Source organism: Pogonomyrmex barbatus, unplaced genomic scaffold (assembly GCF_055798465.1).
Source record: "Pogonomyrmex barbatus isolate J1 unplaced genomic scaffold, ASM5579846v1 scaffold7, whole genome shotgun sequence".
Lineage (NCBI taxonomy): Eukaryota > Metazoa > Arthropoda > Insecta > Hymenoptera > Formicidae > Pogonomyrmex > Pogonomyrmex barbatus.
In genome coordinates, this window is record NW_028297171.1 from 495628 (window position 1) to 519700 (window position 24073).

Below are 24073 nucleotides of genomic sequence, written 5' to 3' on the forward strand. Positions count from 1 at the left end.
CTCTTTTTCCATACGGAAACGATAACACTGGAGAGGATATTAATATTTGTTTTATTTGTTTGAAAGCTTTTTGACATTCCTCCCCCTAAGAAAAATTAATCTGAGTTTTCGTTAGTTTATGCAAGGGCTTTGCTAATGTAAAAAACCTTTCACAACTCTTTGATAATAAGAATAAAACCCAAGAAAGTTTCGCAATTGCTTCTTATTATGTGGAATTGGCCAATCCCTTACCGCAGCAATCTTTCCAGGTTCATGGTTACTCTCCCTGCCGAAATAACATGCCCCAAATATTTAATTTCTTTACCAAATAGATTACACTTTTTTGGGTTGACCTTTATGTTAACTTCTCGAAATCAAAGAAAAACTTTGCTTAAATTTGCTAACATTTCTTCAAAACTTTTACTAAATATAATTATGTCGTCCAAATAAACTAAGCAAATTTTTCTAAGTAAATTTTATGAAACTTGTTCTATTAGTCTTTCAAAAGTGGCAGAAGCATTACAGACCGAACGGCATTACCGTAACCCGTTTCCAACGGAGAAAACTGTTTATCTTTATCTTCCATACGAATCTTAACCTGCCAATACCACTCTTTAAATCTAAAGTGGAAAACCAAGAGTTACCTGAAAGACAATCGAGGATATCGTTTATCCTAGGAACAGAGTAAGAATCTTTTATCGTTATTTCATTGAACTTCTTGAAATCCACGCAAAAGCATATTGTACTATCCATTTTCCTCACTAATATCGCAGGAGGCATCTATGAATTTTTTGATTCTTCTTTTTGATTACTCCTGCTTGTCTCATTTCCTTAGTCGCTTTGGTCACCTTATTTTGCATGTAGATAGAGATTCGACGAGGGGCCTGCTTAATTGGACGACAATCCTTCAATTAACTCTCCTCTTTCCCAAAACTCGATTCTCCCTTTTAATATTTAGATTTTCTCCTTGCAAAACTTTGACAGTTTTTGCTCTCTCAATAACCGCTTTTAGCGTGGTAACTTCTTCCAGTTGGAGAGTCCTTTTCACATAACCATTCATCAACGCCAAAATGAACTGTGCGGAAACAATTTTATCCCGAACCGCGTGTGTACATTCCGGATACGCCAATCGTGACAGTCTTTCGATTTCGAAACCGAACATAGCAATATCCTCACCACTTTTGTTTCCTATTTGTAAATAAGGAGTAATAGGTCTGAGACAAATGCCCCTCGCCGAAATGCAATTCCAGTCTTGCTCTCAATTCCGCAAATCCGAAATTCTCTTCCTCGCGTGTACCCTCAAGAATTGAACGTGCCTTTCTCCTCAAACATGAAACCAACGCAATAGCTTTCGCGACATCATTGCAATGATTCGCTGGTACAATTAAGTCGAATTGCGAGAAGAACTTTCGCAACGGAATTCTATCGTCATAAAAATCGGGCTTTAATTTAGTTTCTCCGCGTGTCCACGCGCGATTCTGTTATTGAACGGTAATATCTGTATTACTTTTCTAAGCTGTTGAGTTTCTTCGTCGCGTTGTCATAGCTGCGCTGCGAACTCAATCTCTTTGCGTGACGATTCCTCTCTCAGACGTACCTCCTCAATGACAGCTTGCAAATTCGACGCCAATGTCCGGCGTCTCCTGACAAGGCCTTTTCCTTAAATTCATTATCATAGCCATCGCCATTTTGTATTATTAGACGGTTGATTAATTCTCCTTTATTAATTAGCAAACGTACAATCACTCGCGCTTACAGTGCTAATAATACGGATGCGTGTGTACTCTACGACAGCCGAGACTACAGAGAGCGATTATCAGTACAAAGCCGGTAATTCTGACTTAACGCGTATGCGCAGGAACTTTCTGGACAATTTAGATAGATCGATATCGATCGTACTTCCGTATTCATTATCCTTCTCGGCTCTCTCTATTCCCGAGCTATATTATTACGCATGATATTAAGCACGAATAAACTTTTATTCTTTTGCAATATGTATCACTGTCGAAATATCGCCGTAGTATCCCGGAGGAGTTTCCAAAATGTTACATCCGCGGCGGTCACAATCACTAATCACGCACAAATTCCCGCAATTCCGCACACTCGTGCGATACACAGGAAGCCGCGCTTGAAATGATTCAATACTCTTTACAAAACACGAAAGCTTTATTCAAACCAGAATAATTACAGGAATTCGACGGACACACGTTACGAATCACCGCAAGGAACATCTACGTAAATAAACACTCCGTTGCCCCGTAGAGCGCTTCGCTTTTTCTCCATACGGTGGTTCGACTCCACTCGATCGCAGAAGACTCGAGCGGGCATAACAATAGATTATAATTAACTGTATAAATAATTGGAAAAGTAATTTATCATCAACTTGTAATTAGTGTTTAATATACAATGTTATTTATTATAAAACGGTTTTTAAAATAAAAAATAAAATTTGCCACAATTACAAACTTATTGTTTTCTATTTTGCAATATTTTTTCTTGAAGAAGAAAGACAATTGTCCTTAACATATTATTTTTTTTGTGTACTTCTTCAATGAATTCCTCTTGTTTATCAGCTGTTATGTCCGGACTCCACGATTCTTTTCTTTTACGGAGCGAATGCACGAGCTCCAATACATCGTAAAAGTCACTTCGAATAATAACTAAAATAATTTCTTAAGAGCTCAAGCTCCGTTAACCATTCTACCAAACATGTGAACTTCAGGCTGTTGAGATCTCACTTTTCAAATTAATAAATAAACTGTAAAGTCCGACGGAATAGTAATTGAACTAAAATAATTGGTAATCATATGCGAGTTCTGCCTAAACGTAAGGGAACACTTGCACTGGCGATGACGAAGAGCCAAAGTAGACGTTTTTTCACATGACAAGCTGCGAATGTACCTTTGTGGAGACAGTTTGGTTACCCACCCGTTCAGTTAGAAATGTTAAGATAATGCCATATGTTCAAAGATGCTCGCACTCACTACTTTACTATTCTCTCTAAAAATTCTTTCCTTACCAATCAGACTCATTTTTTTCAAAAGTTAAACCTAGAATAGGCAACTCCCCACAATCTTAATGAACCGCTGTTCGTCAGAGACCAGTGAAACACTCTTGTTTTTGAGACTAAAGGCCCATCCCCACAACAACTCTTTATTATGACCCTCCCCGGAGGAAACATTTATTTTCGCTTTGATTCTTGCTATGAAGCTTGCTTTGATTCTCGTTTTAACTCTCGTTTTGACTCTTGTTTCGATTCTCGTTTTAATTCTTGTTTTGATTCGCATTGAAGTAACCGTGGAAAGATTTGACGAAATTAATTTCTTTATTTTGTATTTTTTAATTCTTAATATTCGGCCGGATAAAGTGTTATTCCAAAATTTCTTCTAAAATCACATTTAATTTCTTTTTCCAAGTTTCTATTACAACTGGAAGTGTTCAATTTTTTTTTATTCCGTAACCACGTTTGTGACCAAATCCTCACATCGACCGTAGAAGCCCAGGAGCAACTTGCTGAGCTGACTGCTGCTGCCTGCATCCTGATCCCTTTTTTTGGTGGCCACCTGCAACGATATTCTTTGTAATCTTTGTAGTAAGTCGCATAGATTATTATCTATTATTTATCCATTACCCTTTAAATATCAACTTTTTCCGCCAACACTTCCGCCATATCTCTTCACTTACCTTTCTGAGCCTATCGTGCTTAAGGTTAAAACACTTTTGCACTTACATTAATGTTGTATTAAAATATTCTTTTATTTTCATTGATTATTGTAAAGACCGGGCATGGCTCTCAATATTTTAACGTAGTAATCTTACCACGAACTACCTGCTCGACGACCTCCGCCCTTATGTAATACCAGCGAACTACACTCACATGCATTTTTCTTCTACACTACATGCAATCATTCGATAGAATTAAAACCGGTTATGTACCGATTTGATCATTCTACGTATCATTTCCTCTTATATTCTTAAGTATAAATATTTTTGTATTGTAAACTTGTATTGTTTGTTCCTTTTATATTAATTAATTAAATATAAATGTTTAGTTTAATATTAAATTGGTCTATTCACTCTTAATTTAATTCTTATCCTTTCCGTCACACTCCTTCTCGCCCCTTTCGAGACATATCCTATTCGGGTCTTATCCTTGTCAAAAGAGATGAAATTCTCTTGCCTAAATTAATGGACCGATCAACGTACGTCACGCAATCGGAATCATAGCGTCTTCTTTAAGACATTGACCCGTACCTGCCGATCTGTATGGTGCGTCCGACTCGTAGGCACACTCTAGAGCGCCCACCTGCGAGAAGATATCGGTGCGTCCTCTTTTCCCCCACTCCTTCAATTCTTAAATAATTATTTTGGAGTCTGGACGTAATACAGTCAATATTTCATTCTTCTTGATAGGAAGTTACATAACACTGCAACCTTATTGCAACAATCATTGTGTTTGTCAACAGAAGTTTGATAAGGATCATTCCTATAATTCTGTTTTTCTTTTAACTTTCTATGAAAATTCTTTTGAGCTTCTGAGGAATATGTAAAAAACAAGATGGAACTAAACTTTCGTTTGCATCTAGCAATAAATTCGATTTTCTATGATTGAAAGTGTATCTACAGAGTATGTAAATATATTTACAAATGTATTTACAAAAATCATAACATGCTGTGAATTCAACAATATATTACAATTATTACATGTTTATCTTCTGAAATACAAAATCAAAGCATATTGCACATTGCTACTAACTTCGCAAAGTTTTTGAGAACTGCTAGGTGATCAGTTCTTGCTTCTTCCAATCGTAACAGTCTATTTCCTTTCTAAGATCTCATTTTGCGAATATCTGATCAATGTATAGCCTTGGTCACTTTTATTAGAACATTTGTATGCAGTGCAACTTTTTGACAATGAACGGTGCCGGTAATATAAATACAATAAATTACTTGATTAAGAATTTTGTGTGTCATCAAATATAAATCATTCACAAACTCTAAATAAACATAAACATAAACAACTGCATCGCCTAAATGTACATCTCTTCTAATCAAAGTTTATTTATAATTTCTGCTAAACATTTTATTTCGTCAAATTTATAAATTTAAATATATAATAAATAACAATATTATTGTAGCTTTATCATAATATTTATATTTCTAAAAATCATGATTAAAAATGTCTTAATATTGTCTGTCATTATATAAATATCTCTTCGCATTTACATTGGTTTTAATTTGATATTCAGTGCTTATCTCTAAGTATATACTTTATTTTCGAACACAGAAAGATGGTTAATATTACAAAATGTCTGATATCACTATAAAATTTACTTTTTACAAAAAAGTAAAAAAAGGATGTCAAGTATAGTGAAAAAAAAAATCCAAATTAAAAGATAACACTGGTAATTTTTCATTTAAAAAAAATATGACTTAAATGATATGTATCTTTGTATCTGATTCATTGAAAAATCTTTCTATTCTAATCCAAGTGATAGTTTTAATTCAGCTTAAAAAAAATTATGTTACGAAATTGTCATACCTAACTCAATTTTATGTGTAACAAAATTAAATAATAAAATCTACGTCACAGTATTTTTGTACTTTCATTAAAGAATCTTTCTAGTCTAATTCTTCTAATGGTAACAGCTTTAATTCCTCTTTAAATGAAAAATTTCTTTTTAAATTGCCATACTTAATATAACTCAAATGATATCATTTATATAATTAACAACTGACTCCATGTTATGTGAACATTATAAGTGGTTCAATTTTCTATAATTCTTCTTAAAAAGAAATAAATAAATAAAACAGAATCTAAGTACGTAATCCTATGCAAGGATTTTTCCAATTTAAACCCAAGTGTTACATCACAATCTTATTAAATTCAAATATTATCTAATACTCAACCCTAATATATATATATATATATATATATATATATATATATCATTTATATAAAAGATTTGATATTAAAAAAGTGGCATCAAGTTATAATTCTATTACCTCGAAAATTAAATGTATAATTGCTTTTAAAAAATAAAAATCAATGATTCACATCTTTGTATTTCATTGAAATCTTATTCTAAAACCCAAGTAATAATTGTTTCAATTCTTTTTAAAAAATAATAATATCATAAAATTGCGCTTAACCTAATTCAATTCAAATGATATGTATTGGAGTTTGCGAGAGAAGGCGTTGGATGCACGCGTTCGAGGAGAGAGCGTTAGGTGTGTTCGAGTCATGCAAAATTTTATAGAGTTTTGATTGATTAATACTTTGACGGGCAGATAGAGAGGTTTCTAAATAGAAGTTATTATACTTGTTGAATAGGGATAGGAATAAAAGGAAACACTCAAAGAGAAAGTCCCTCGGATCCGGGAGGTCGAATCATACAATTAGATTGATAGGGAAAGGAGTGGGGAAGGGAAAGTTGCATAACAGAATGCAAGTAAGAAAATGATGGACAAAGAAAATGAAAGTCCGAATATAGTGGCTCTAACTATGGTTGCAGAGAAAAAGACACGCCTCTGATGAGGAATTATAATTAGATAAAATTTCAACAGGAGTAATGGAAATAAAGAAAGGAAATCAATTCATTCTGGTTAAAAACAAGAAAGAAAAATAAAAAGAATTTCAATAACGAAGTGACAAACAATGACACCAAAAATAATGGAAAATATGGAAAATAAACGAATTGGCAAAGAAACTGGATCCGAAAGAAATATACAATCAGAGGAGGATACAAGGATACAGTAATGGAAGTCAACATGGATGACGAAAACGTTTGACTACGTTAATATTGATCATAGTCCCAACCCAGACCACGTTGCGATTGGCGACGTTGCGATTGACCACGTTGATATTGACTACCATCCTGATTGCTCACCATCTCGATTGACCACTGTCCTGATTGACCACTGTCCTGACCATTGGCCACTTTGAAATCGATCATATTCAATGTACTGTTTTTATCACCGCGATTAATATTTATTTATTTAAGTTTTTATCACCGCGATTAGTATTTTTTACTTTATTTTTACTTTATATCAAATAATATGTGTAACCTACTAGTATGCAGGATATTTGCCTACTTATTGCAGACTACTTAGGACCTCCAAATTTCGTTGAAGGCCCTCGGAAGTTCCCGGATTCTTTATCTACGCATTCCTCAGTCTCTCCTAACTTCCTTTCCTATCTTTATTATGTGCGAAATTTTTCTTATTTCATTTTTTTCTTTCCCCTTTCCCTCCATAGTGAATCAAACAGAAGTACCGCCTTCTAAAATTCGAAAATTTGACCGGTTAAAACGACCCCGTCATTATAGTGGTTGCCCAGCCGGTATTCAGAGTCAGAAACAAAAAAGCAAAACGAAACAATCAACCGACGAAACAATTTACCGAACCGTTACCATCAATCTCTTTTACACCTCTTGAATCTCCCTGTCCTTTTCTCTCTCAATTAACCTCTCCTGAATCTCCTCTCGACTCATTTTCCCCCGAATTTTCTACCGGTCCCGCTGGAAATCCGTATTATGCATTTGATCTTGAACTTATCATTGACTTCGAAGTCCTATTTTCCTGATTTCATTTGACGTAGTATCATTGTTTACGAATGTTCCTCTAAATTTAGCCATGGATAGTATCTCGCTGGGATAATATAGCACAAAATTGTAACATCCCCAAGGATGAATTTTTGAAAGCTGTCTCTTTTATTTTGCATTCTACTTATTTTATTTTTGATAAACAAATTTATAGGCAAACTTTTGGATTACCGTGTAACGGCAGGGCCGTTACTTGTAAGGAAAATATATATATATATATACACACCTGGCTTATTTGTCCTGCGCTGCCTATCCTTCTTGCACGCACACCGCTCGCGCTATTCCACTCGCTTGCCTGTACACCGCACGCGCCGTCTCGCTCACACTATCGCTCATGGTACCCTACGCGATACCGACTCCCCACCGCCGAACCGACGGCGCACAGTGGAGAACGCTGACCGGGTATATAAGCCCGGCCGACCGAGACATTGAGACCAAATCCATCCTGCGATCCGACTCCTGACACCGACCTGACCAGTACCTACTACCTCTCGGGGCCAAGGTTTCGCTTGGCTCTGCCGGGTTTCACCGGCTTTCTCTATCTTCGGGTTTCGCTCAGTTCTGTCGGGTTTCGCCGACTCCTGTCACCACGCCTCGGGCTGAGATTTCGCTCAGCTCTGTTGAATTTCACCAACTCCTGGCACTACTCCGCGAGCTGAGCTTTCGTTCAGCTCCACCGAGTTTCGCCGATTTCCGTTACGAAGACAGGGCTCGACGTGACACTCGGCCCTGCCCGCAATACCTCGTCGTCCAACCTGACATTAGCTTATAAGTGCATGCGATACAGATTAAGTCCGTTAGTTATAAGCCGGTAGCTCTAAGTTCTTTAGTTGTAACCGCGCTATAGTCACGTGTAAATAAACGTTGTCGACCGCACGCCGCACCTGTCTTGCGCTTCTCATCGCCTTACGTCAACCGGTTGTGTCTCCGCTTTGCGTCTCCGCTTTGCTACCAGCGACACTGCGACATTACCCGGCTCTGCACTACTCTGTATCTATCTTTCTACCAATAAACGATGTTTTCGCTGCAACTTGTGTTCGCGTACACTCGAGTTTCCCCTCCTCTCGAACCCGGACACCGACGAGCCGATCCGAGCGTCGAGCGAAATGACCACGTTACAACCGATGGATTTTCCGTTGATCATAGCACATTTGATAATGAGAGATCTGGAGAAGAAAATAATTGAGAAATTGAGGTTAGTCCTACCATTTTATTATCGATACGTGGATGATGTTGCATTGGCTATCCCACCCAATATGGTTAATAAAACACTTCTGATCTTCAACTCTTTCCATCCTAGATTGTATCACAGTTGAGATAGGTGACCGTGAGTTGAACTTCTTGGAGGTTATCATAAAAATTGTAAACAGTGTCATCTACTTTGATTAGTATCATAAACCAACTTTCTCAGGGAGATTTTTAAATTTTTTATCGCAACATCCTCTGTCCCAAAAAAGGGAGGTTGTATATGGGTTGGTGGATAGAGCTCTTTCATTTTCACATCCCCAATACCATCAGAAAAATCTTGATTTGATTTTCTCTATCCTTCTGAATAACGATTATTCCCCTGACTTCATTCTCGATTGCGTTTCCCGTAGACTCAAATTCAAATTTTATAAACATAACGACACACAAACGTATATATCTAGTAATGGAAATGAATGGTGGACAATGACAGAAGGACAAAATGGTTCATAATATTCTTTAACCCATTAACCTTTGATAAATTCAAAAATAAATTGTCAACAATCTTGATGCTAAACTAGCTTTAGTATTAATAAATTTAATAGATTTATATGCATATAAAGATAAGATCCCATCTGATACGACAAGAAACGTGATATAAGATAGAATGCAACAATTGCGATAAATGTTATGTAGGACAAACTAAGAGGCAGCTTAAAATAAGATTAATGAGCATTCATATTCGTAGGAATACAGATAACAAATCAATGATTACGGACCATAGATTAGAACACAATCATGATTTTTCCTGAAATAAAGTTAGACTTTTAGATGTCGAACGTGATTATGAAAAAAGATTGATTTCCGAGATGCTGTTCATTAAACTACACGAAAATAACACAATAAATTTACAAACGGACACGGAGTTTCTACATCATGCCATCATGTTTCTACTCTCAACAAATTATAAATGTTTTGCGACCTTGTATTATTTTGTTTTTTTACATAGACTTACATAGGCTTTATATCTTTTATCTCATTACTTGACTTGTTTTTTGACTTGTATGTTTTAATTTTAATTTATTAATTTTCTATTTTATATTTTTAACTCTTTACAATTCTTTAAAATTAAAATTAAAATTAATTAAAATTTAACCACATATTATATACGACTTAACTCTGTTATGGTAAGTAATACAGTAATTACTTAATCCAAATATACAAAGATCCCAATTTTTATGCAGTTTTTGTCGTCATTTAGGGATACGATTAAATTATTTCCCTCACGCGACTTGGTAATCAAAGTGGGCGACAAACAGTTTACTTTGCCATGGTAGAGTTCCCTTTCAATATTCATTGTATCATTGAAAATGGCTCAATCATTAAAGCCAAAACATTTGGATTATCAAGAATAAATGAAAAATTTAATTTAACTTAACTGCGCATTGGTTACCGCGCTATTCCCACAGCTCTTTTGTTTTTAAATTATTACTGAATTATGTATTTGCAAAACAACAAAACGATAATTGTTTATTATCATCGCTTATACTCCGAAACAAACTATCAAACTCGTTGCGAACTCAACATCATCGGTCGCGTAAAAAGAATATGCTATGGTATCGTCTATATCCTCTAAGAATTTGATCCAATAACTTACTACTAGATAGTGTGTGACGAATATACGAATTAAAGATCTTTTAATAAGAGTTTAGCCATCACAAATTCGATTTTGAAGCGTTTTGATTGGTCCGCCATTTTTTCTCTATTTAAGAAGAAAGAGAGAGTAGCTTCAGCGCAAGCGTTATGAAATGATGGAACATCATTAACCTCAGAAAAACTTACGAAACATATATCGGTTCGAATATTATTTGGACAGATTCCATTTTTCGTAGATTGTGATAAAATTCTTTTTCTTTAATAAAATCTTAATAAAATTATTTTTAGATATGTAATGTTGCCTTTATAGAAATCGAATACTGAAAGGTAATGATTAATTATTTAATTTGAATATTAAAAACACTATTATCTAGTGCTTTTAATATTCAAAATAAATAGTTTCTAATATTATATTGACTAGTAATTACATTTTTGTAACAGTGATGTAATATGTAATTATTTGACTAAAGATAAGCGCAAAATGATATTTTCTTCACTATTAGGTGAACAAGGACGAAATTAAATAAAGTTTAACAGTTTATTTTAACATATTTTATTGCATTATGCATCGCCATTGATTTGCTATTGTAACATTTATATTTGATAATTCTTTCTTTTATTAGATATCCTTAATCTATAAATGCAAATCTGTTTGCTATTTTTACTATTTTACTTGGAGATTCACCATGATACATCCACATAGATGCTCAGACACAATATCAATTTCAATGACCGGTTATTTATCGGACCGCGAGACAAAGATTTATTTTTCCGACTCTTTTCATCGATGACTCCGCCTAATGCTGCGTAACTTTTGTCTGTATACCATTTAGCTTAGCTACCAAATGGTGACTGTTACTGATATAACCGGGCGATTTAGAAATACTTTTGAAGATGATGGAATGTAAAAAGGAGGCCAAAGGAAATAAAGGACTATTTATAGAGGAGACAATTATATGTAAAGGAAAACTTGGTTTGTGGATCTTTGGTAGTCCGTAAACTCTCGGCAGAACATCATCAGAAACCATCAGTCTTTTATATAAATCATTGTGAAATGATTGATATGAAATTGTTGTTTTTCCAACGTAATAGAAAGAAACGTGTTTCAGCTGTCAATCTTTTAATGGGATCAAAAGTGATCTTCGTGTACGTGTTGTTGTCAGACAACAAAGTTACAAGCCTGTTGGTGTACTCAATTTTATCCATCAACACTGTAACGTTATCCTTATTTGCTCTAGTGAAAAGCTTCGGATGGTTTTTTATGAATTGTTTCGTGGCCAGCAACCAACTCCTAAGTGAAACAATATTCAGATCTAATGGCTGTTTGATGTAACTTGTGAAGGGTAGGAATGAAATCGTTTCTTATTCGGTTACATCATGAAATCATCATGGAATTTGAAAATGTTTTTTTCAATGTTTTTCATAAATTCGATAGTCATTTCATCTTTGTTATTAAATGAGATTAAATCTGTGCCCTAATTATAAAAGGAGTGTAACCTCTTTCGGGATTTGAAAATTGCTGAAATTCATAAACCATTCATCATGAACCGAATTGAAGGAAGATGTAGGAGCGAACTCCATATCTGGGGAAATGTGAATACTGTAGACTTCATTAGTAGAGGATGAATCTTTCGGTTCAGAGAAAGAAATCATCACCCGTTCAATCAAAGATGATGGAGAGTAATCAGGACAAGGCTCAGAAGTTTTAATAAAATAGGAGATAGGTGCAATGTTTCTCATTATTGACTACACAGGTGTTAGAGGCCATGAAACTTTCTTGTCAATTCTGTTTCTTTCGTCGTTCCAATATTTAAATGTGATCTTTTAAAAAAAATCAATTGTGTAGACGAATAATAGCATTAATGTCGAAACACGAGATAAATAGAAGCCAACCCATTAGAAATATATCGTGGTTGCACGTCAAGCAAACACGACAATCACGTAGTCCTATTACCCTCGTGTGTGTAGTCGAAGAAGCTGTACGCGATATCCGCGATAGCGTGCATCGAAATTTAGAAGCGCGGATTTCGAATGGGACTCCTAAGTCGGAGCGCCAGTCAAACATTGTTATTGAACGATTATTTCCTTTCAACGACGTAGACAAGAGCTTAATACTGGACCTAATAGACGAACACCGATTATATCCCAGAACGACACGTTCTGAAGGAAACGAGAGCTGAAATTCACATCGGAAAGAGTTTTCGTTAACATCGTACGACGATAGCGAATTTTCGATTCGAACGTTGTTGCCGATTCTCCGGACTTCTAGTTTAGTGTATTGAACTCTAGTTGTACATGTGTGGTACTTTTCTTGCTGAGATAGCAAACTTCTAATTCTCTTCTCAACTGAGTAAAGTCGCGTATAACTCATGTTTGAAAATCGGTCATGGCTTTGCAGAAGAATATTACATCGTCTCGCGTAACCCCGAAGGTAGAAATATGACGAAAAGACAATTACGTACACCTCGTGGTGAGGAAAATGGGGAACAAGTGATAATCCGCGCAGAAGTAGACGCGGAGAACATCTCAGAGCTTCGACAAGACTTTCGCGCAAAAGGATAGAGCAATCAGAACCGAATAGTTATAAAGAATCAATATTAGACGCGCTACTAGAAGGGATTCGCACGCTACAAGACCGAATGGGTCGACTAGAAGTTATGGTTTTCGACCATAACGAAAACCATATTTCCACCACTTTGCACAACTGCTCTATGAACATACACACAGGTACAAACCCTTTGACAGACTGCTACACATAACTTATGGACGAACATTCGAAGATATACGAAACCGACTCGAGACCGTAGCGGGATATCTACGATTAAAAGAAATTCGCGATATGATTCCGGAATTTGACGAGACCTTTCATAAACTGCCGGAATTCTTCAGCGCTGCATCGTACGCGATGAAAAATACCAATTCGACGGAGGAAGGAACGCTATTAGAAGCTATACTATGCACTAAACTAAAAAGCAAAGCCATGGCCGATTTTCAAACATGAGTTAAACATGAGTTATACTTTGCTCAATTGAGAAGAGAGTTAGAAGTTTGCTATCTCAGCAAGAAAAGTACCACATATGTACAATTAGAGTTCAATACACTAAAAAGTCCAGAAAATCGGCAAGAGCGTTCGGATTGTGTACGAACAAATTAGTCATGGAGCTATGCGAGTCCATGATAGAAGGTCGAAATGACACGATAGAAAATAAACGGGCGATCTTGGAAACCATACAGCAGCAGGCTTTATGCAATTTCCAAGCTGCAGGACGATATAAAATTATTAGTACGATCACAATATTATACAACGCTACAAGATATCATCGTTGGCGCGAGTGCGGAAAAAAAATTTAAGGGACCAATGGGGAATTTTGGACGTACGAAAATGAATACAGCACGCGAAAATAAATTACAAATTACAAGGCCAAAAATGCGGAAAAATTGGACATATCGGGCGAAATTGTCGAACTAATAGATATGCGAGCCAATTTTCGTTACATAGAGTCGAAAAATCCGTTGACGTAAACACTATGGAAAAATACTGCGTAAATTGCAAAAAAAGCGGGGCATGACGAAAGAGAATACTGGTCGAAAACCAACAGGTCAGAGAAGAAGCAAATGCGACAATCGAAACAAGAAAAAGAAACGAAAGGACCAATAAATACTACGATAAGAGCAAGAAGAAACAAAACGCATGGCGAAGGCGCGGAGCTGTCATTTAGGGGAGCTTCCCGTTTGATTACATTAATATTGACCACGCTGCGATTGTCCCCGTTGCAATTAACCACGTTGCAATTGACTACCGTCCCGATTGACCACCATTCCGATTGATCACCGTCCCGAATGACCCCCGTTCCGATTGATTACCGTTCCGATTGACCACAGTCCCCTTTGATCACCGTCCCAATTGACCCCCGTCCCGTTTGACCACCGTCCTGATTGATCACCGTTCCGATTGACCACTGCCCCGATTAACCACAGTTCCTTTTGATCATCGTCCCGATTGATCACCGTCCCGGTTGACCACAATCTCGATTAACCACCGTCCCGATTGACCGTCGTTCAGATTGGCTATTTTTAAATTGATCATATTCCATGTACTGTTATCACTGCGATTAATAGTATTTTTTACTTTCTATCAAATAATATGTGTAGTCTACTCTAGTATGCGGGATATTCGTTTTCTCTTAACTCTGCCAAATTTTACATGTGCAGTAATAATTAACTTCAAATCTTGGTAATATGTAGAATTAGTTTTCCAGAGATTATGAAATATGTCAGATGTACTATATAATTGTCACTATATTTGTATTCATCATTTCGTGTAACGGATAGTAGTGTAAATGTTTTACTTAAAAATATTATTCAAAAATCTATGTGGAATAGTATAATCATGGACCTCATTGACCATAAAATGGGAAATTTAAAAGGAAATATGCCAATACGAGAGGAACAAATAGCCCTCACCAACGAGACGGGACACAAGCTTCACATCTTTGAAAAGATACGAGCTACAATAGTCCTCAGAAATGAAGAAATAAGACACATCATGTACGTAATAAAAAAAGATGATTTTCTGGTCGCTTACAAAAGAATTCTCGGTATAGATTTCTTAAAGAAATAACGAACAAAATGCGATCATGCGAAAGAAATATAAGTTAGAAACATAAATCTAAAATTACATCCTCACAAGTAATTTATATTAACACCTCGCAGTAATACCATTTTTTTTTACAAGCTATTACTAGTAAAAATCAGATAGGAATAGTGAAACCCGAAGAAACTGAACCAGGAGTATTTATTGGCACTTGCCTGATAAAATTCAATGATTATATCTGTCCAATAAGTGTAATTAATACAACTATCGAAACTATTTAAATTACGAACGTAACGTTAGACACCGTACAGCTGAGTGACGCCGCTGAGATGTTCACATTACATGAGAGCGATGGCGGAACTGTACAGTCACGATAGGAATGCTTACAAAAAGCACGGTACGAAAAGTGCAGAACACCTAAATTACGAAAAAAAGAAAGCATTAACGCAGATATGCATTGACTTTTGTGATATATTTCACTTGGAGAACGATTCACTAACTTACACTACGACAATAGCACATGAAATAAATACATGTAGCGAGAGCGTCTGTAAATGTGCGATCCTATAGATTGCCGGAGAAATATAAGGCACAGGTAAACCAGCAGATTGGAAAGATGATTGGAAAGAAGAGTGATATGTCACAGTACAAATCAATGGAATGCGCCAGTACAATTGCTAGTAGTACAATGTACGCAAAGAGAGTACGCAAAAAGAGTGGATGCATCTGGGAAACAAAAACTACGCATCGTAAATTTTCAAAAATTAAACGATATGACAATCGGAGATTCCTCTCCATTACCAAATATAACAGACATCCTAGATCACTTGGCAAATTTTTAACGTTAGACCTTGCATTCGGATACCATCAAATTCCGATGAAGAAAGAATATAAAAGTAAAACGACTTTTCTCATACCGTATGGACACTACGAATTTAACAGAATGCCTTTCGGACTTCAAAATGCGTCCGCGACAGTCCAACGGCTGGTGAATTCGGTGTTAATCGGAATTCAAGATGTCTAGTATATCTCGACTATATAGTAATATACGGTGCAACACTGAATGAACACAATAAACGATTAACTGAAGTAGTGACAACGATTGAGAAACCGTAATCTTAAGTTGCAATCGGATAAATGCGAGTTTCTCAGAAAAGAAGTTACCTATATAGGACATATTATTACAGAAAATGGGATATAACCCGATTCCAACAAATTGCAAGTGAGAGAAAAATTTCCAATACCAAAAAGGGTGAAAGATATACAGTCATTTTTAGGACTTGACGGATACTACTGGAAATTCATTCAAGATTTTTTAAAAATTGTCAAGCCAACAAAACTAATGAAAAAACGGAAAACATTGAATTGGAGTAGTGAACAACAATACGCTTTCCAGACATTGAAAGAAAAATTAATTATGGTGCCAGTATTAAATTACCTAGATTTTAATAAGGAGTTTCTAGTAACCACCGACGCGTCCGATTACACTATCAGAGCAATACTATCACAAGGACAGATAGGACAAGATCGTTTAATAACCTAGTCAGCAGAGTCTTAACACTACCTTGACGGTTTAAAAAAATCAATTTTTTGTGCTAAAAAGATCCCTTAGGTCTTAAAAATAAGATACAATTGATCCTATATGTAAAAAGAATTCTTTTCCCCCTTTTTTTTAAGTTTCCTGCAGCACCTTCGGCGCCTTGAATGAGCACATAGCGAAACAAGTATACGGAGCTCTTTAGATAATGTTTTCAGTTACCTGGCAAAAAATTTAAAGAAGAAATTGACAAGTCGTAAAAAATTTTAAAAAGACAAAGGACTTGGCGAAAAAGGAAAATTAACGGGCAAACTTATTGAATTGTCATATTGTCCCTCTATTATGGATTAGTCATTCGTCGAAAATGATTCTGTTGAGAAAATGCCAAAATGACAACGCTATATCATAAAATTTCGACAGACAAAAAGCCGCAGCACGGCAAACGAGCGGCCCAGGGTGCTTCGAGGGCCGTTCGATAGAGTCGTTCGATAAGTCAGATAAAAAAGTAATAAAATCACCTATTTTCCGGAAAATTCTTTTTCACTTTTCGTCTCCTTGGAGCTCTACATACTTAATCTAGCAATGCTCCAATTTTTTGATCCCTTCAGAAAAATAGGAAGTCTCAAAGCCTTCAAGATACGCATCCACAGCAGCGATGATTTCCTCATCGAACGAAAATTTCTTTTTCCCAAGCCAGATCTTGAGGTTTGAGAATAGAACGAAGTCACAAGGACCAATCAGGAGAATAAAGTGGATGGGGCAGCAATTCGAATCTTAATTCATGCAATTTTACTATTGCGACTGTGGAGATGTGAGCTGGAGCATTGTCATGGTTCAGCTCTTCGTACAAACGATTTAGAAGTGTAGAATAATGCTCCTATGATTGTTTGACCCTTCTGTAAGTAGTCAATGAAGATGATTCCTTGGGAATCCCAAAAAACAGTGGCCATTATCTTCCCGGCCGACAAAACAGTCTTCGCCTTCTTCGGCGCACATTCACCAGGCGCTGTTCACTGTTTCAACTGCTGTTTTGACTCGGGTGTATAGTGATGGATCCAAATCTCGTCTACGGTCACGAATCGCCAAAAGTCTTGTGGATTGCGTTTAAGCATTGACAAGCACTGCTGCAAAATGTCTTTTCGCATGCGTTTTTGATCAATGGTAACCGCGGCATTCATCGTGCACAAAGCTTTTTCATTTCTAATTCTTTGTGGATATTACGCACCTTATCTACTGAGATGCCTACAATCAGCTATGTCACGCACCTTCATTCGGCGATCTCCCATGACGATACGATGGATTTTTTTAATCATTTCTGGCGTAGTGACTTCAACTGGACGTCCGCGGCGCGCTTCATCTTTGATGTCCGGCTTCTTTTGCATTCATTAAGCCAAAAATAAACGGTCTTCAACGCTGGTACACAGTTCCCGTGAACTTCTAATTCGGCTTTAATCTGCGCAGCCGTCCACTTCTTTAAATAAAAATCATTGCACGGACTTCGTCTTTCTCCATTTTTATGACAACTGCTGCCATGCTCGCTTCCAACGTCCGCCATATGTAAATTAAGCGTCGCTTTTGACTGAAACTTGGTATGAGGCAGTTTGAATAGTGTTACTTCCTGGCCATATACTACACAGTTCATTGTAGCGCTATCTCGCAAAAATTTACCTGACTTATCGAACGATCCTCGTACATGGTACTCTTGACAAAAAGCAAAAACTTGCAATACCTTAAATTTATATATACAAACCAGCTATGTTTGACGAAGTTTTCAACCTATGTACAAAGATTTAGCGATGATCTTTTTAATCTTAGGAGGATACATGCAGAACAGCAATGAATGTCATGAATTAATGCCATTGTTTGGTCCATTGCGCCAAAAACTTATTCAAGTGGAAAAAAAAGTATTGCAGCGTTTTTATCCGTCTGTAGTTAAAATAATGGGATGAGCAGTTTAATGCAAATTATGCAAATATTAGAACTCAAAATAGGCATTAACTATTATAACTTTTGCGAGGAGGCGGACGAGTAATGCATACAACGATTTATTGATGGCCAAAGAGGCTCGATCTACGCTATCGTCAAAAAAAGAAGATGATAAAGAAAATTCTCTTCTTAAAGGACAACTGTATAGGACAGGAATAGCAGATTAAAGGTAAATTTAAATTTACCGTTTTTATAAACGAAAAAAAGTTACTTAAAATTTTAAACGCGTTTTTCTCAAAACGATTTTTTTCCGAATTGGCGGACATATAACTCAAACAAATATTAACCGATTAATTTGAAATTTGGTGTGCATCTTTAAAAATACATATCTCAGGGAATTATATAAGATTTTTCAATTAATTAAAAAAAATTTTTCTTTTTTTAAACAAGAAAATTACGATTTTTCCCATTAAAATCGAATGTTTTTCGAAAAATCATCACTATTTTCATAAAAATCAAAATTTAAAAATTTCGTACTTCCCTGGCAAATTTAATGTAATTTAAAAAAATTTTTTGTTTTTCTTCTAGCTCAAAATTTGCAGCTATTACCTGTCCGCTAGTACAGCACTTTCAATTTTGGTGATATGTTTACAGATTTCTGAGCACCATTAAAAAAAATGAAAAATATTTTCATAGACTTTAAAATGTGTATAATAAAAGGCAAAAAGCAAATTATTATTTATTCTATTTATTTTCACACGAAAGATTCTCAAATTTTAGGCCCATCAAGGTGGTGTTATCCCATAAATAAAGCAGAACGAAATTATAATACGACTGAGAAAAAGCTTCTAGTAATAGTATAGGGAATAAAATACTTCCGACCATATTTATACGGAACAAAATTTAATGATCACCGATCATCGACCATTAATTTGATTATTCAGCGTTACAGATCCTGGATCGAGATACAGTGGATACAGTGGAGATCTAAATTAGAAGAATATGATTACGAAATTCCACAGGCAAAGGAAATACAAACGCCGATGCGTTAAGTAGAAATCCGATTATTCCTCACTGATAGCTAAATATCGTTGCATACGATGAAGAGAGAGACGATGACGAGGAAAGAGAGGAAGATATAAAATGAGAATATACTGCAGAAGAAAAACAAATACTTTATGAATATCATGATGCTGACAGAGGGGAATCAAGCCGCACGAACACTGAGTCGAATTAAATTATTGTATAATGCACGTCATAGAGGATTACATTAATAAATGCGAACTTTGTTAAAAAAATTAATGAAATCAGAAAACCAAAATGCTAATTACCGATACGTTGAAGAAACTATTGGAAAAATGTGCGCTCGATATAGTGGGACCACTACCCATTACAAACGCTGAAAATAAATATATCTTAACATTCCAAAATAAATTGACGAAATTTAGCAAAGCGATTTCAATAAAGAATCAAGAAGCAAACACGGTGGCAAAAGCCTTTGTCACCAAAATAATTGTCGAATATGAGATTCCCGACAAAATTCTGACTGATCAAGGCATGAATTTTATGAGCAAAATATTTAAAAACACATATAAATTGTTGAAGATCAAAAAAATTTAAACAACATTCTATCATTCATCCCGAAAGCAATGGAGCATCAGAACAGAATTTCACACAGAATTTTGGCGGAATATGTTCGACACTACATAAACGGAAAACAAACGGATTGGGATGATTATGAGAAAGAATCAGTGCCATGAACCAAGTAGCAAGAAAATGTTTAAAACAAGAGAAGGTCAAAACAGTACTACGATCGAACAGCGAAAACAAAAACATTTAAAATAGGCGATCAGATCCTACTGTATGACGAAATGGTCAGACGAGGACGTTCGAAAAAAAAATTGAAAGCGCAACGGATCGGACCATACATGATCATCGAGAAACGTCCGATGTAAATTATAAGCTAAAGCTTATTCGAGAACTCGAGCCATGCTTGATGTAATCTCTCCTGCCGCGCACCAGAAGAATTATTTGTATATTTGCCAGTGGCGTTGAAGGGTGTCATCGCAGTCCGATCTACATCCATCGAGAAACTAGGACCATCATCTCTCTGGAATACCGGTCGTGGGGATTCGAGAGAATATACATGTATATTGTGATATATATATATATATATATATATATATATATATATATCAGAGAGAATATATATATATATTGTAATATATATATATATGTGTGTGTGTGTGTGTGTGTGTGTGTGTGTGTGTGTGTGTGTGTATCATTGTATTGTTGATGTGTTATTCTAAACACGTTATTTGTGATAAATATCATCACATGCCTCGGTAGTCGAAAGGATAAGATGCCCAGTAAGCAGGAGATTCAAGTTCGATTCCTGGTTGAGGTGATATTTTTTCACAAAATAATTACAAGTTTTCACGACTGGTTCGTGGTCAGGCCCTGCCGTGATGCACACTCTCCTTTCTTATTTGGACCATCGTACGATAATTGCACATGCAAATCGATTGAAGGCGTTTACGGAAAATTAAAACTAGCAAATAAAAATAAAAAAAAGTAAGAAGACTCACTAGTAGAGTCCTAAGGAAGCACCCAGAGAAATGTCCAGAACTACTCATTTACACTAAGTACTAAAAAATACTAACTTACGCTAATCACTAACATTAAACAATAACACTAAAACTTAAACTAAAATAATAGTCGAAATTATCATTCCGAATTATCCTCCGAGGGGGCATTCTCTCACTTCCTTGAAATCATCCACTGGAATAACCTCATTTTCGAATCCATTCCATGATCATCCATATCCTCAACATTTTCTTCGATTTCCTCTTCATCTACCCGAGCATGCAACTAATTAGTGCATACAAATTGATCGATTACGGAAATTCCACTGGTTCGGAATCTGGGTCGATTGGAATATACAATATAGTATATAGTATATAATATATACTATATTGTATATTGTACTATATAATATATAGCATACAGTATATAGACTGTTCTCTTAGACTGAGTTCAAACACACTATCATTATAGAAATGCCTAATAATTTGCATCCACCTTTCGACTCGAGGGGAAAGCTCTTGAATCGCCGGATTGTTCAGGGACTTCTCGATTCCAGCATCATCCTCTGAAATATTTAAGAGCACTTCGCTACTATCAAACACTTTGCGAACAGGTGATACGTCGCGCTCAAAATTACGGTTGCGTGGTGCCATTGCAACGGTGTTAACAACTACCAAGATATAACCATAAGACTCGTTGCAAGAGATGAGACGTTAGAAAATAAAGATAAAAAATAAACGAGATAAAAATTCAGAAATCAGTTGCTGAACACATAATAATATTAAACGATTAAGATAAAATAAACACATGCTAAGAACAAGAACAAGAGGCATAGTGATGCGATAAATTAATTAGAAAGAGAGGATAGATTCTCGAACTCTTCTTCCTCTGGGAAATCAATCAATGGATCTTCGTCCAAAAACGAAGCAGCTTCAGGGAAGTCAAAAATCAGGGAAGTCAATAAAAGAATTAACGAGTTCAGGAGAAAGAGATTAATAGAGCGAGAAGACTCCGATAATCTTACAACAAACTGATGAGAATCCGTATCACTATCAACAGCAACACATTCAATTGTACTGTATTCGGTACTAGGATCATCATAAAAAAACCATTAAAGGGTCAGTAGGCGGAAAACTTGATGATATCAGTGAATCAGAACAATAATTAGAGCATTCACCAGCAGCAATATCGTAACGCGTCAAATAATCTGTTATATTGTTATTAAGAAAACCCCCGTGAAACAAAGCAAAATATTCGCGCCAGATATTTTCTTCGACAGATTTGCAGAAAAAACTCGTTTGAACTGTTCCGAAACATAAGAAATCGTATCAACACTAAAAACGTTCATTTCCAAAACAACATCGAAGATTTTCTCATCACTTAATTCGCAAACGTCGCGCACGGATAAACCACAATAGAAAACTAGCATTACGAGGAGACATCGTTAAAAGCACTCGTTAGAGACGACCCATGGAAAACAACTAACATTAATATAATAAAAGAAGCGGGTAAGCAGGTGCTATCTTGAAAAAAATATCCCGAAGTCAAAAGATAGACACCAAAGTCTAAGAAAAGATACAGTGAAGAGAGCGAAATAAGAGTAAACATATTTTGAGAAAGAAGAATTAAAAGATATACGCGCCAGTTCCCAACGTTACGCTAGTTATGACAAAATTTTTTCTAAGAAGTAAGAAGAACTTTATTATAATTCCAAAATAATTTTATGGGCCGCCATTCGAAATAAAGAGTTTTACTCATCATCCTGGGATATATTTCGAAGAAATCGGATTGATGAATCAGATACAGACTACATGGAAGTTAGTTATCAAATTAAATATTACCGCTCTAGGAATACGAGCACAGCAATTATACGATTATTTAAAACAGACAGACAAACGGTGCAAAAGCATTATTGGACCTGTCAAATTTACATGCAGAAATATCATGCAAATAATGCATAGGAAACAATGAGAAGCTAACGACTATTAGCACGTTTACAGAATGTATATATAACCTGTATGTATAAACTTATGATAGCAAGAGAGATTAATAAATGTGATTGGTACAATCAGCAAAACATTAATTGGTACAATGGATGTCGATGACGCGTTATATATAAACAAGCAAATGCAATTATTGCGAAACAACCAACAAATCTTACAGCATGCCGCAAAAAATCAAATAAAGATTATCAACGCCACGATAGATGAATTAAAAAAAACAATAAGTTATAATAAAGATCGATTAAGAAATGCAACAGCGCGAATGGAATTGCAATTAGCAAAATACAATTGTAATTAGCAATATACGCAATGCAGAGAAGATATGGATGAAAATTTACTAAGTGCTAAGGACAATAATGACAGATTTAATTAGGGACGTCAAGAATACTATTGATTATTTATCACTAACTAAAGACAGAGTAGTGAAAACTCGCCTATTGCCGCTCGAGAGTATTATAAAAGAATTGCGAGAATCCGCGACACAGCGGAAGGACAACATTTTCCGTCTAAAATTAGGATAGAAAATAGGCACACTATACAAAAATATGTAACTATAAATGTGTATTACGATAAAACAGATATTTATATAATCGGCATAGCAATCGTTTTGCGTTACGAAAATGCCGGCCGGAAATGAAAGTCTGCAAATGTAAGCCTGCAAAATTCCTAAGCAAAGCGTAAACGAAGAAAGCGCGCTGCTTTACCATATATGGTTCGATTTAGAGTTATAACATGATGAAACGCGATACTCCTAAATATTATAAAAGTGATTGCTAAATCGCTGAGAGCGGGCAATCACAGTAAGTAACAGAGTGTAACGGACAGTCGTTATCAGTAATAGCGAGTTTCACACAAAACATTGTCGTACTAATAAACCAGTTAAGTATTAAAAATGAGTATTTGATTAGAAGAACCTTCCACCACCGATTCTGCTCGGAATTCTAACTCCTTAGGCTCGACGAACCCGACTTTTTCTAAATTGAATCTTGTAATCCATCCGGAC

At 35.7% G+C, this 24073-nt stretch overlaps 1 protein-coding gene and 1 pseudogene across 9 annotated transcripts in view; one reads left to right on the forward strand and one right to left on the reverse strand.

Annotated features, from left to right (window-relative positions):
- LOC105432862 (uncharacterized) overlaps positions 1–24073 on the forward strand; it is a 552262-nt gene that overhangs the window by 270001 nt on the left and 258188 nt on the right. The gene's annotated exons all lie outside the window — the stretch shown is intronic.
- LOC148934813 (uncharacterized) lies at positions 887–6935 on the reverse strand (annotated as a pseudogene).